This window comes from Ovis aries, chromosome 13 (genome assembly GCF_016772045.2).
Source record: "Ovis aries strain OAR_USU_Benz2616 breed Rambouillet chromosome 13, ARS-UI_Ramb_v3.0, whole genome shotgun sequence".
Classification (NCBI taxonomy): Eukaryota; Metazoa; Chordata; class Mammalia; order Artiodactyla; family Bovidae; genus Ovis; species Ovis aries.
The window spans coordinates 10,309,215-10,323,737 of record NC_056066.1 but is presented as its reverse complement, the minus strand read 5'-3'; the positions used below and the strand labels follow the sequence as shown (position 1 = coordinate 10,323,737).

The following is a 14,523-nucleotide window of genomic DNA, read 5'->3' as shown; positions in this document are numbered from 1 at the left end:
TTGCTTTATTAAGCACAGAAAGTGATTGGGTGGAAAAATCAACTTGATAAACCTCAGCAATAATTTAATTTGTCTTCCTTAAAATTTCTCATTCAGTCGGCGAGAGTAAAAAATGTGGTAAAAACATTAGAGAGAAGAGTGGATTATGGTAACAAGGAAAGACAGTCTGTCCAGGAATGCCATCCCCATGTCATTAATATGGTTCATACTTCATCTGGTGTTGGGAGAGAGGCGGCAGATTGCTGAAGACTGTCCTTTCCTACCCAGCAGGTCCTGCCACACTTCCCAGTTAAGAAAAGCAAGCCACATTCTCCTCCTCCTCTGTTTCATATAAACCTCCATCTCCCTTCCATTCTACTCTGAGAAATATGAAACTTCGATTTCCATTCTCCCCTTGTCCCTCTGTGTCCTCTGAGAGTGACCCAGCGTAGAAGGTAAAGATTGGTAAATAAAGTTGGTTTCTAAAAGCTGGTGGAGCACCCTCGAAGAGGATGCCTGTTGATGTCACTCCATAACCTTAGAGGGTGGATCCCTTTACCAACCAGGACATCCGTCCTCCAGCTGCTGGGCGTGGTGGCAGGTGATACTGGGTGCAGCTTCTGTAGAGAACGGCCCTTGGCCAAATTTCGTTCATTTGCTAGGGCTGATGTAACAAAACACTACAGACTACGTGGATTAAACAACAGAAATTCATCTCCTCGTAGTTCTGAAGGTCACAAGTCCAGCCCAGACCAAGCGTCAGAGCATTGGTTTCAATCCTGGGTCTCTCCCCTTGACTTGGAGGCAGTCATCCTCTTCTGCTCTTTTCCGTGGTCTTCCATATGCATGCACGCGCGTATGTGTCTTTGTTCAATTTTTCTCTTCTTATAAAGACACTAGTGGTGGTGGATAACATTTTGACTTAATTATCTCTTTAAAGACCCTATCTCCAAATACAGTCACTTTCTGAGGGACTTAGGAGTTAGGAATATGAATTCAGGGAGGCAAAATTCAGCTAGTAACATAAGGCCACCATTGTGACCCGGCTGCCCACAGCCAGGGGCTGCGATGGGGTTCAAAATGTAGGCCCTCTTGCCTCCAGGTTAGACCAAGTCTGTGGGGACACGCGCCTGCGTAGCTTCTATTCCTTGTCCTATCCAGCTCCCCTCATGTCCTTTCTCCTGATAATTCTTCTCCAACAAATAACTTTCACAAGACTATCCATCTCAGCCTCTGATCTTAGAATCCAGCAGACGCATTTTCCAGCCATGGTTCAGCTTGCCATTTACCTTTGGACACCCTGAGCATCATTTTCCTTGCCTGTAAAATGATGGTGATGGTCAGATGCCCTCTAAAGCTCTAGCCAGCTCCTACCACCATATATGTCCAGCTAGCCAGGCCAGTCCTCCTTTATTTCTGCTGTCACTAAGGCATCCACTGCAAAGCTTACCTCCATAGAATTGGAGTCCTTAGCTGACACCAAGGCTCTTTTCTGCTATTTTCTTCTGCTATTTTAAGTGGTTAAGGAAGATAAATGATGAGCAGCTATGTAAAACCTGCCACCAAGGTTGCCACCATAGAGGCCTCCAGAACCTTCTCTGTCTTGACCAGACTTTAGGTAAGATCATCATATATAGTCAGATCTGTAACTGGCAAAAGAATCTCTCAAAAACCACCAAATTGCCAAGTAAGAATAGTACAGTACTTGTCAATTGAATAAAACCAATTTCTTTCCCCATCGGACAGGAACAAATCACTGAGGCTAACCAGTCCACTCAAAGTTTTCTATTTTATTAAAACCAAAAGGTAATCAACAGCACACTATTATTTTATATACCACTCGAGAAAAAAAATTATCAATCCCAACTCAAGTAAATGCATTTTTATTGGTTAGAATTTTTTGTCCTAATGAAAGAGAATTTTTTTATCCCTATTGAATTTTTTTTTTAATATGGAACGCTTCATGAATTTGCGCAGGGGCCATGCTAATCTTCTCTGAATCGTTCCAATTTTAGTATATGTGCTGCCGAAGCGAGCACCCTATTGAATTTTTTAACAACAGCCTTGAATTTTTTTAGCCCTATTGAATGAATTAGATTCATTTAAGCATTTTTTCATCAATCACTCTCAAACATTAGAAAAGCAAAGTATTCAGGAAAAACTGTTTAAAGTACTCTTAAAAATTGCTCACATTTGGAGTTTAATTCTGAATCACTTTGTTTCCATTTTCCCAATGACTGTATTGATATTTTGTGCCAAAAGAACGGGTTATGAGGCACTTGTTAAAATGTGTGCACCGTGATTGTTGGATTTTCTTCCAAGCCATTGACACCATATTATAAGGTTAATTTTTTTTTCTTTTTTACTTTTCATTATGGAGACTTCTGAACAAATACAAAAGCAACAGAATAGAATAATGAGCCACGGTTCTGTGTATCCATCACCCAGCACGTTCACTCACTTTCACACCTTTATCTGCCTTCTCCTCTTCTGTATAATTTTGAAACAAATGTCTGACAAATCATTTCATATGACACGTCATTCTGACATGTGTCTGAAATATCATTCATCCATAAATCTTTTACTATATATCTTTTAAAAAATAGGATTTCTTTTAGCATACTCACAATACCTTTTCAAACCCTGAAATAATTCTTTAACATAATCAGATAACCAGGCAATATTCAAATTTCCAAGCATCTCGTGTCATGACATTTCTTGAAACTTTTTTTAAAAATTAGAATTCAAGTCATGTTTTCACATGATAGTTTTCTGAAATGTCTTTTTTTTTTTTAAACTACAGGCTCCCTTTCGTTCTTTTTCTTTTTTCCCTTGAAATTTATTTCCTGAAGAAATTGGGTTGTTTGCCCTTGCAGAGTTTGTTGCCATCTGAATTTTGTTGATTTCATCCCTGTGGTGTAATTTAAAAGATCGCTTTGTCCCCTGTATTTCCTGTAAATTGTTTTTTTGATCTAAAAGCGGATCACAGATAGGTTTGAATTTGGGGCAAGCACTCCATAGGTAATGCTGTATTCTTCCATCAGGTGGCGCTATGCCCAGTTGTCTCATGATTAGCAGCCACGGAAGTTTCATACCAGGGCCCATTAGTTCATTAACAGCTATAAAAAGGTGATATTCCGAATCTATAATTCCTCATCATTTAATGGTTGAAAGCGTCTGTAAAGAGAAACTTTTTCTCATCTCCCATTTCTGCAAGTCTTAATACATGCACCAGTCAGGAATGGTCATTTCAGCAATACAGCCTGACCATGAGTGGTTGAAATAGTCATCAGCATGTATTTAAGGACCATATGGAATGAAGATCACTGTTTCTCTAAGCACTGGGAGCTGAGAACATGTGAGGCATCTCCTAATTCGTGCTCCCGTCCAGAGCACTGTGTGTGTGCGTGTGTGTGTGTGCCTGTGTGTGTTTGCCAGAGGCGTATAGTGGGACTCACAGAAGTTAAATGCAAAGGTGGTGTATAATAGTATGCATTGTAACCATCACCATGGTTGGTTCTATGTATATGCTTCTACGCCCTTAGATTATGAGCACATTTACATAATCTTTGTCAATCTTGAAGTCTTCAAAGTCAAGCTTCTTACAAAAGCAATTTGCCTTGAATCCCTGCCCCCAGCCCCATTCTCACCTCCCTTAATGTTAGAGCAGCCCTTAGTAGTATTCTCCCAACAGCCAAAACTGGAACCCTACACAAAGATGTCCTGGCTCTAGTGGCTGAGGATCTCTTCTGTATTGTACTGTAGGCACTGTTTCTATGGCCCCATGTTCCTCAAACAATCCAAGCCAAGTGACTATTGTTACCTATTTTTACACAGGAGAAAACTGAGGTTAAGAGATGTAAAGTGCCTTACCCATGGTAGAAGGGTTTAAAGTGAGTTCAGCGTTATTTTTTTCTCTTTATTTTCCAAATATCCTCTCAAGTATCCCTATTTTTATTAATTCTATTGGAGTATAGCTGTTTTACAATATGGTGCTAGTTTCTGCTGTACAGCAAAGTAAACGCCATGTGTATAAATAGAGCCCCCTGTTTTTGATTTTCTTCCCATTTAGGTCACCACATCGGGTCATAGCATTAAATATAGTTCCCTGAGCTATACAGTGGCCTCTCATTAGTCATCTATTTTATACATAATAGTCTACATATGTCAGTCCCAGTCTCCCAATTCATCCCACCTCTCTTCCCGCCTTGGTATCCATACATTTGTTGTCTACAACTGTGTCTCTGTTGCTGATTTGCAAATAAGTTCATCTGTACCATTTTCCTAGATTCCACATATGAACAGTGTTATAGGATCCCTATTTTTAGTGTTAAATTGTTACAGACATTTAAAAGTAAATATTTTAACTTGTTACAGACCAGCATAAAAATCATAAGCGCACAGCCCAGTGAATTTTTACAAAATGGACACATCCATGTTCTTAGATGCCAGCTTGAGAAAGAGAACATGAGAACTCTAGAAGTCCCCTAACGTCCCTCCAGTTACCAGTTACCCTATAGGCAACCACTATCCAAACTTCTGACAGCAGAGGTTCCCTTCATAGATTTTTGAGCATTATATAAATGGAAGCATGCCAAGTGTACTATTTTCTGTCTGGATTCTTTCACACATTATGAGATTCACCAAACCAGGAGCTACATTTTCCAGGCTCTCTTACAGCTAGGTGGGGTCATGTGACTAGTTTGGGCCAATGGAATGTGAGGAAAAGTGTGTATTGCATTGGAAAAGACTCTGATGCTGGGAGGGATTGGGGGCAGGAGGAGAAGGGGACAACAGAGGATGAGATGGCTGGATGGCATCACCAACTCGATGGACATAGGTTTGGGTGGATTCTGGGAGTTGGTGATGGACAGGGAGGCCTGGCATGCTGCGATTCATGGGGTTGCAAAGAGTAGGACACGACTGAGCGACTGAACTGAACTGAACTGATCCCTATCAGACATCGGTGGGTAATGCCTTCTCCATATTGTCCTCAGTCTTTCTGTGAAGACTCTAGAGGGTAGGTACTGGGACTGGCAGTGTTCAAGCTCAAAGGAGCCTGAATTCCTGAGATGCCTCTCAGATCAGGTGAGAAACAAACCAGAAATATCCACATTTGACTTTATATCACCAAGATACAAGCTTCTATTGTAGTGCGCCATAAAGGCTTGGGGAATATTTGTTTTAGCATCTGCCCTACCCTGATTGATATGGTTGGGATCCTGGGTGTCTCTGTTTCTCAAAACAAAGATTGATAGGGAGAGATCCAATGTGGCAAAGAGTACCTTTTCCTCATTTCTTTTTTCCCCTCTTAAGGAAGTGATTTCTTTAGTAAAGGAAGAGAAAACTGAATCCCTTGAGTGGCAGTCCAGGGTTAGGACTCTGAGCTTTCCCTTCCGGGGGCACAGGTTTGATCTGTGGTCAGGAACTAAGAATCCACATGCCCAGCACAACTAGAGAAGCCCATGCTCCTGCACCACCAAAAATAAAGAAATAGTGAATGTGTGAAAGGACCGGGAAAGATGGTTGTATTATGATGTAAAAGGTTCACATCTTGCCTCCTCTGGTTTTAAAAATTAGAAATCTTTCTTTTCTAGATCTTCGTATTTAGCCCACTCGAACATGGTGTGTGCAAGGATTATTCCAGACTTCTCATGGGTTGATTTCCTGTTTACTGCTGAAAAATATGCCTGGAGGATCCTTGTTTTTCTAGTGGCACGGGAGACAACTGAGAAGGGCATTTGAGTTTTCAATCTAGAACAGAAGTTAGCAAGCTGTTTGGGTCAAGGGCCAGATAATAAATATTTTGGAGTTTGTGGGTCACATATAAGCTCTGTCATATATTCATTTGTTTTTTTGTTTGTTCATTTATAAACCTTTAAAAATGTAAAGCTGTCTGAGCTCAAGGACTATATAAAAACAGGATGCAAGCTGGATTTGGCCTGTGGCCCATAGTTTGCCAGCCCCTGGTCTAGAGCATGGATCACTTTTCTCTGGTTCCTTCTCATCTGCAGCTGAGACATTGCAGAAACAGTTTGCCTCCTAATCTATAACCTGAAGCAAAACCCAACAGGGTCATTTACTCAACATTCTTTGGATGCTGTTGGAAACTTGAAAGTGATTCTTTTCTAGCTTCTCAGTTCAACATTCCTCAGTGAGATTATTGGTGAAGAGACAGCAGTAGCCACAGGCCCAGCTGCTGTGGCTTTGAGCAGCTCCTGTTTCTCATGGTAGGTAGGTCTGGACCACAGAAACCACAAAATCATGTTCTAAAGCCCTCCTGAAGCAGAGCACATCCTGGGGTGTATCAACAGGAAAACGGCTCATTTCAGATGATCAGGTACTTCAGCCTAGGACCCCTTCATCGTAGTGATGTTTTCATTCAGTTCTAGACCTGGGGCCAGGAGGTAGCCTCTCCGTTCACTGTGACCTCTGAATTGGCAACCACTGGGTTCCCACACCCTTTGTACTTCTTGCCCCTAGGGCCAATGTGAGGCCCTCCGGCAGGTACTAAAAAGCTACCGTGGACACTACAGATATTTCTGTTTCCTCTTCCTGAGCATTTGATCTCCTCGCTGGCCCAAATGTGATTCTGGAATAAGCAGCATCAGTTTCCCCTGGAAACTCGATAGAATGAAGACTTGGGGTCCTGCCTCAGAATTATTGAGTCAGAATCAGCATTTTTAACAAGCTCCCCTGGTGACTGGTATGCACATTGAAGTTTGAGAAGCATGATTCTAACGCTCTCTTTGTAGATAGATTAGATACAAAGTTCTCAACTCTGGTCTTATGGTTAAACCACCTAAGGAACTTTGAGACATACAAATGCCTGAACCCCAACCTCATAATTTCTAATTGTTCTAGGTGCAGGTGAGTTAGAATTACTTGGCTGCACATTAGTATCACTTGATCTGAATTACATCAGAATCTCTGGGAGTGAGTTTTTGGTTTAGTATATCTCCCTGAGACCCAGACCCAGACATGTGGCCATAAACCTCCCATGTATTGTAGTGAGGGCTGAAGGGAGCCTTTGGGATGAGGCTGCTTTCCAATTATTTGTTGCTGTATTACAAAACTCCAAGGCTCAGTAGCTTAAAGCAACTTACTTTTTTTTTTTTCCCCTAGCCCATGAATCCACAATTTTGGCAGGGCTCAGCAAGGGCAGTTCATCTCTGGTCTATTAAACGTCAACTGGGCCAGCTCAGCTGGGAACTGTAGGATTCACTTCCAAGATGGCACACTCACATAGCTGGCAAGGTGGTGCTCTCTGTTGGTTGGGAACTCAGCCAGGATTTTGAACTGCAAGGCTTGGTAGCTTTCCATGTGATCCTCTCCGTAGGCTGCTTGAGCTTCCTTGCAGCATGGTGGCTGGGTTCCTAGAGTGAGTGCTCTGTCAAAGAGCCGGGCTCTGTGGTCTTTTACGACTTAGCCTCAGAAGTCATATTGCATCGCTTCAGCCATAACCACAAGACTGAAGGAGGTGAAAGTTGGTAGGATTACTAGAACCTGTCTATTCCAGAATTTTCCCCTAAGGTCCACTAAGGCCTGGGTTCCGATTCTGACCACTCAATATCTTTCCCAGCATCTATGCTCAGTTGGGCTATCAGCAGGAAGGCCTGCTCATGTCCTCTTCATGTGGCTTAGGCTCCCTCACAGCATGGCAGCTGGGCTCAGAGAATGACCGTCCATCCCAAGAGCAAACAGTCTGAGGAGCAGGAAGCAGAAGCATCTGGTTCTCTTACAGACCAGGTTAGGAACAGGCCCTGCATCATTTTGCCACATTCTACAGGTAAAGCAGACCCTGGGCCAGCCCGGATTCTAGGGGAGGAGAAAAAAAATATCCACCTCTCAAAAGCAAGTGACAAAGAATCTGTAGTCATCTTTAATCTCCCACACAAAGTGGAGCAAGTGGAAGAGCAAGCACACTCCTCTAGGTCTTGCAGTTGCAGAAGCAGAGGGGATGTGGGATTGGCCCATATCAGGCAACAGCTTGATGCTAATGTTGCCCTCTTCCTCTGCCTGGAAAAGGAACATTGTACTGTTTATCCTTCATTCATAATTTTACCAGGAAGTGCAGAAGTGTATTTTTTCATTAATCACATTTGGAACTCCATGAGCACTTTTATCTATAAACCAAGTCTTTTGACAAATGAGCAAAGTTTTCAATTATGTGAGTGATTAACTCCCTCCCATCTGTCCCAGCTCCTCCATCTGGAATGCCTATTAGTCCCGCTTAGGTCTCTTAGATCCAGCCTCCAAATCTTTTTTTTTTTTTTTTTTAACTTGTGATATCTATTTCTGTATTATTGCTTCTGTTTTGAGAGCAATTTTTCACTTTGTGCCCCATCTTCCCAGCTACTAACTCAACTGTCAGCAGTGACCACTGTTTTCTATTAAATATGTCTCTTTACCAGGGTGGGGGATCGTGAAGGTTGGAAGAGGCAGGGATAGGCACTACATCCAACATTTTTTTAATCTCTAAGATATGAGAAAAATACTATTAATTTCAAGGAGGCCCTTTGCTTATAAGCGTAGGCACACCCATGTGGGTGCCTGTGTGTATTAACATGTGTACACAGAGATTTCCACTCATGTGTGGCATTTATGGAAGATAAGTGAGCACCCCGTCCCCCTTTTATCTGGCTTTATCGAGACATAATTGACATGGAAGATTGTGTGAGTTTAAGGAGTACAGTGTGATGGTTACAATTATATACTGCAGAACGATCACCGTTAGCTACCACACCTCTTACCTGTCACATCGTTATTTATTCTTTTTTTGTGGTGAGAATATTTAAGATCTCCTCTCTCAGCAATCTCCAGGTAAATAGTACAGGGTTATTAGCTATAATCATCACTAGGGAATCTTCCCCTTTTGCTGGTGTTAGGACATACCCTTCAAAACTAATTATAGCCTCTCAAAATACCTTTTAATATAATTAACATGAATAATTAATCTTTAATATAAAATCTAAACCCTTAAAAATGTACACATGTGGAAAGAGCAAAACAAGTATCTTCCCACATAAGTGATACTGTATGTACCACTCAATAAAGGCAAAATTATAGTATTTTAATAGAAATGCAAGGATACAAAACAGATACAACGACCAAAATTATTAAATACTTGTTCCTTGGAGATTAATCCTGTGTAGGCTTCCTCATATCTGAGTCTCTGCCTGTAATTACTTGCGTGAAAAAATGATCTGTTTACTTGTTGAGTTGCTGAGAATAAAAGGAGAAGGCGTAGGGTGGGGTGAGTGACTAAAGTAGTAGCTGTCTTGTCCTGAGGGGCTGCTCTCAGTGTGACCTGGGCCAGCAGCAGCAGCATCTGGAGGCCTTTTAGGGAGGAAAAGCCTTCACCTCCTCCCTCAGCCTCCCACCCCCCTGCCCCAGATCTATGGAAAACAAAAGACCTGGAGGCGGGGCCCAGTGACTAGTGTCTTAACAAGTCCTCCAGGAGATTGCAAGGCACGCACAAGTTGGAGAACAATCACTCTAATCTTAGTGTAATCAAACAAGGGGAGGATTAATGCTTGCAGAACAGGAAGCTGAGCTAGTAACCATGGCCAGGCTTCCTTTTCCATCCTCAGTGCTCCGCGTCTCATCAAACCTCTCCCACTTCATCCTTCTACACTCTTGCATAACTGCTTAACTCATTCTTGACATTGTTTAAAAATCACTTTAAAAAAATATTCACTTAGACACGTTTTCTACCTCTCTAGTGTCAGTTTCCTAAACATTGATGTATTTATTGTAGATACCCGTCTGTATTATTCCTCACTAACTATTTTTATTTCCTTTTTGTTATACCTAAGATCCTTTATTTGACACAGTAATTACTTTGCTTACATTTCCCCCGGTATTTTATTATGAAAACCTTCAAACATTAAAGATTTTTTCCAAAAATTGTACAGTGAGCTCCAGACACCCACCATCTAGGTTCTACAATTTTTGACCCTTTGTTTGTTTTATCACTAACCTATCTGTCTAAACATCCCATCTTTTTATTTTTTATTTCGGCTGCCCTGGGTCTTCGTTGCAGCATGAGAGTTTTCCTTTGTGGTTCAAGGCTGGTTTTTTTTTTCTCTCCTTGCTTCACGCAGGCTTCTGTAGTTGCGGAGCACAGCCTCTACAGCGTGAGGGCTCAGTAGTTGCTCTGCAGCATATGGGATTCAGTTCCCTGCTCAGAGCTTGACTGAGGTCTGGATCCCAGCTGTGGCTGGCAATGCATCTCCAGTGAACTCTCTCCAAAGCATCTGAGTCATTAGAGTGGCCTGGAATAGGGCTAGAAAGTCAAGGTCCATCATGAAGAGCAATTGGCAGCTGGCCGGGATTCTGGAGGTGACCCTGAAGCAGTAATCATTTATAACATCATCAGTCGTTGGCACCTTGGCGTGCAAATGTGTATTAGATCAGCATTGGGATTAGAAGGGAAGGGGCAGGTGGAGAAAGGTTGATGGTGTGTAGGAAAAGGGGAGGGACAATTATTTTCTACAGAAGAGTCTTTGAAAGCAGAACTATAAGAAAGTGCATTGTAAGTAAGTAAGCACATGGACTAGTTCTGGGCAGCTGGAGAAAGGATGTGATGTGTCTCTGCATTCACTCACCAGGCAGACAGAAGCGTTGAGAGAAGGATGAGAACAGCTGGACTTGCTTTAGCTTGTGTCTCATTCATTTTTCTGGCCTCATTTTCTTCTGGCTCAGCTGGTCCAGGAAGAATTGTGTTTATTTTGCATTGAGAGGCTGGATCCCTTGGGTTTCTACTTGCTTTGAGCAACAGGAGAACCAAAAAAGAATGAATTCTGAACACTCTGAAAAAACAGATTTGTGGGCATACACTGGAGACGGTGTTCAAGAAGAGTTTGTTCAAGTGAAACTGGAACCTTTATAACCCTGCCAAGGCCAGTGGACCCCATGGTGCTTCCCCACGGATGGGTGTCAGTGCTCCTAGCCGAGAGGGGCCCATTCTCCCCTTCCAGTCTCCTCAGGAAGGCCCTAGCTCAGTCAGAAGGTGGGGTAGCAGGGGAAATTGAAAGAGCTAAACCATGAACCCAACACTGTTGCCACTGCTTAACAGACCTGATGAATGACTGGGAGGAAAGGGAGGTGAAAACCCATGCCCCGGGTGAAGGTTCAGGATATTCTGAGAACCTGGGGGGCTCATCCTTTCGCTGTCACGTGGCTATTTGACAGCTGACCATCCATAGGTCAGAAGTAAGACGAGACTCAGATCAGACAGGTAAAAAGGAAATTCGTCCTACACAATTGCTTTGAGGATTTGACTTTGGAGACTAAAGGAAGAAGGGAGGGAAGAGACGTCATAGGTCTGAGTCCTGGGAAGATCACCCTCTTCTAGGAAAAACTGCCCAGAGTTCCATGATGCTAAGATGGCCAAATGATTTCTATCATGTCACCCCAACTCACCAGCACCACTTAGGGGGTGTTTGTCCTTATTTGAAAATAGGCATGAAAAAGATAAAGATAAAAAAAAAGGAAAAAAGGAACCAAAAAAAAAAAAAGAAAGAAAATATGCACAAATAAAAATGCAGATTCAAAAGACAATCTGAAGCAAATGATAAGATGGGAAATAGACCTATTTGTGTGTGCCTGAACCACACTTGTGACAGCGTGAAGAGTCCCTACGCTGGTGTCCCTGGAACTGTCTTACGAATCTGCATTTTTGTTTGTGCATATATTCGAACAGCTGTTGTTGTTCAGTTCTAAATTGTGCAACCCCATTGACTGCAGCGGGTCAGGTTTCTCTTTCCTCCACTGTCTCCCAGAGTCTGCTCAGATTCATGTCCATTGAGTCAGTCATGCTGTGTAAACATCTCATCCTCTGCTGTCCCCTTCTCCTATTACCTTCCGTCTTTCCCAGCATCAGAATCTTTTACAGTGACTTGGCTCCTCACATCACGTGGCCAAATTATTGGAGTTTCAGCTTCAGCAACAGTCCTTCTGATGAATATTCAGGGTTGATTTCGTTTAGGATTGACTGGTTTGGTCTCCTTGCAGTCCATGGAGTGGCTATCACTGAAATACAAAATAACAATATCGAAACACGTCCCTAGGATGACTTGCCCAGGATGATAGAGTGGGGACGTCCCCTCTGAGGGGAGCAGACACTGCCCCCTCACACTCTGAAAGCCAATGACTATTCAACTACCGCCACTGTCTCCCCTTCACATGTTCTATAGAAAACGATGATAGGGTGGGGTGGGGTTTGCCACTCGGCAAAGTCAGGGCACAGGTGAATTTTGCCTTCTGCCTTCTATATAGTTTTCCTTTTTTACATTATACTTAATATTTTATTGAAGAATAATATACATATAGAATAAACCCTCACTTTACAACTCCCGCAAATTGTCACAAACTGAACTTACCAGTTTAACGAAGTAACCAAACTCAGGTCAAGCAGCAGACCACCACTCACACAGGAGCTGCCCCCTGAAGCCCATTTTCAGGCACTAGCCCGTCCCTGGGGCAAAGTCAGCACGCTTCTGACGTTCAGCAGTGTAATTAGATTTGCCAGAACTTTTTTCCTTTGTATCAATGAAATTGATAGTACAAATCCAATGAAATTGGAGTACAAATGAATTGTACTCCAGGAAGTAAGTACTTTTCGGAGCCTAGATTCTTTCAGGGCTCTGCTGTGAATCACCTGTGTTGTTGCCTGTAATTACAGATCTCTTCTGATATCACTACTGTTTTTAGTTGTATTATTTTGAGAACACTACCAGCGGTCGATAGCACTATTAGCTAGTAGCATCTACTATGTGCTGTGCTGTGCCTAGTCACTCAGTCGTGAATGTACCGCAGTTATCCATGCCACTGTTGATGAACCCCTGGGTTGTTTCAGCCTGGGGCTATCACAGGATTGCTGTCTTCATCTTTTCTGTATTTAACTTTTGCTGAATACATGTAACTTCATTGGGCATATTCAATGAAGTGGAATCGCTGGATAATAAGAGTGTTCAGGTGTTTAATTTTCATGGATATCACGAAAGTCTTCCAACGTGGTTGACCATTAGCTCTCTCTCTAATGCTTCCTTATTCCTAGTTCAGCTCCTACATTTTTGTCTAATCCTGAACTCGAAGTTTGTCTGCTGCCTCTGACTGCCCAGGGTTTGGCTACATAGATATACATACACCCTGATATTACACAACATCAGATATTCCAGACATTTTCCTTTGGGGGAAAAAAAAAGTCTGAAAACCTACCTCTATTCCTCCAGTTCCTAAGATGTTTGGCTTATTTCCTCTAAGATCAAGTCTGTCTTCAAACGTGGGCTCTTAAAGACTAAGGGCACATCATATCTATTCCTGCTGCAATTCTGTGCCTGGAGTTCTGGTCATTGTCTTTTGTGACTGACCTGATCGCAGGCCCATCAAAGCTAGTGTGTCCTGTGTCCCAGGGCTGCTGCCACTGCCCTCCAGAAGCTAGTGTGCCTCACCCCGTTTACACTGATTTCATCAACACGCGCTGCTTCAGTGTCTCATCCGTTGTTCCTCCTCTCCCAGTGCGTACCCTCTGAAGATTCAGTGCCCACAAAGCAGTGTCAGGAGGCTGAGCGGCTTCTTTGGGAGAGGCAGCATCTTGCAGTCTTAGATTATGGCAGCTTTGATGAGTGGGCCTTTGGGTTCTTACCAAGGGCTCTGACAATGCTGTGCATTTCCTTGACCTAGTCACCTACCTACATAAAAAAGAGTGCTCACAGAGGAAATATTTTAGGAAGACAGATCTTTTATCATACCTCAACTCCCATCTTTCTCTCTCTCTCTCTCTCTCTCTCTTTTTTTTGGACTATGCTGGGTCTTCTTGGTGGTGCACAGTGGGTGAGGGCTGAGTTGATCCACAGCATGTGGGATCTTAGTTTCCCAACTGCAGATCTAATATATGTCCCCTGCATTGAGAAGCAGATTCTTAACCACTGGACCACCAGAGAAGTCCCTTCAACTCCCATCTTGGAGCTGCTTCATTTGTGCTTCAACAACATTTCGCAGGACTCCGAGTTCCCAAATTTTATTAATTCACTAATTATCTAACAATGCTGGGACTAGTTCCAGAGTGGTTTTGAGACATGATTGCAATGCTTTTTTGTTGTTCTACATTTGACTTGCCCAGAAATTGACCTTGAGACAAAATACGAGGGCTAGCTGTTTGCGAGGATCTGCCCATATCCATTACCTTGCATTTATCTAGGTAAACAGCCAACAGCTGAATAGTGGAGGATGGGGGTGGGGAGGTGGCAAAAGTCAGTCCCCTGTAATTCCAGAGTGTTACAAAGTCTTGGTCTCCAGAGTGTCCCACAGAATCCAGCTGAAGTCAGACTCCTCCTAAAACCACGCCCTTGCTCAGCCCCTCCCCCCTCCATCCTGCTTCCCAGCGTTCATTCAGGTTTCTCCTCAGAGCATTCCCTCAATAAAACTCTTATGTAAGAACCCCTTGCTCTATTTCTAGGGAATCTGAAAGTGGGAGGGAGTCTCAGGAAGCACGGGTGGGAGAAAAGTGAAGCGATTCCAAGAAGGAGGCCAGAACCT

At 42.8% G+C, this 14,523-nt stretch overlaps 1 pseudogene; it reads right to left on the bottom strand.

The window, feature by feature from the left end:
* Positions 1–1,924: 1,924 nt before the first annotated feature.
* On the bottom strand, positions 1,925–2,018 carry LOC114117705 (U6 spliceosomal RNA; annotated as a pseudogene).
* Positions 2,019–14,523: the final 12,505 nt, after the last annotated feature.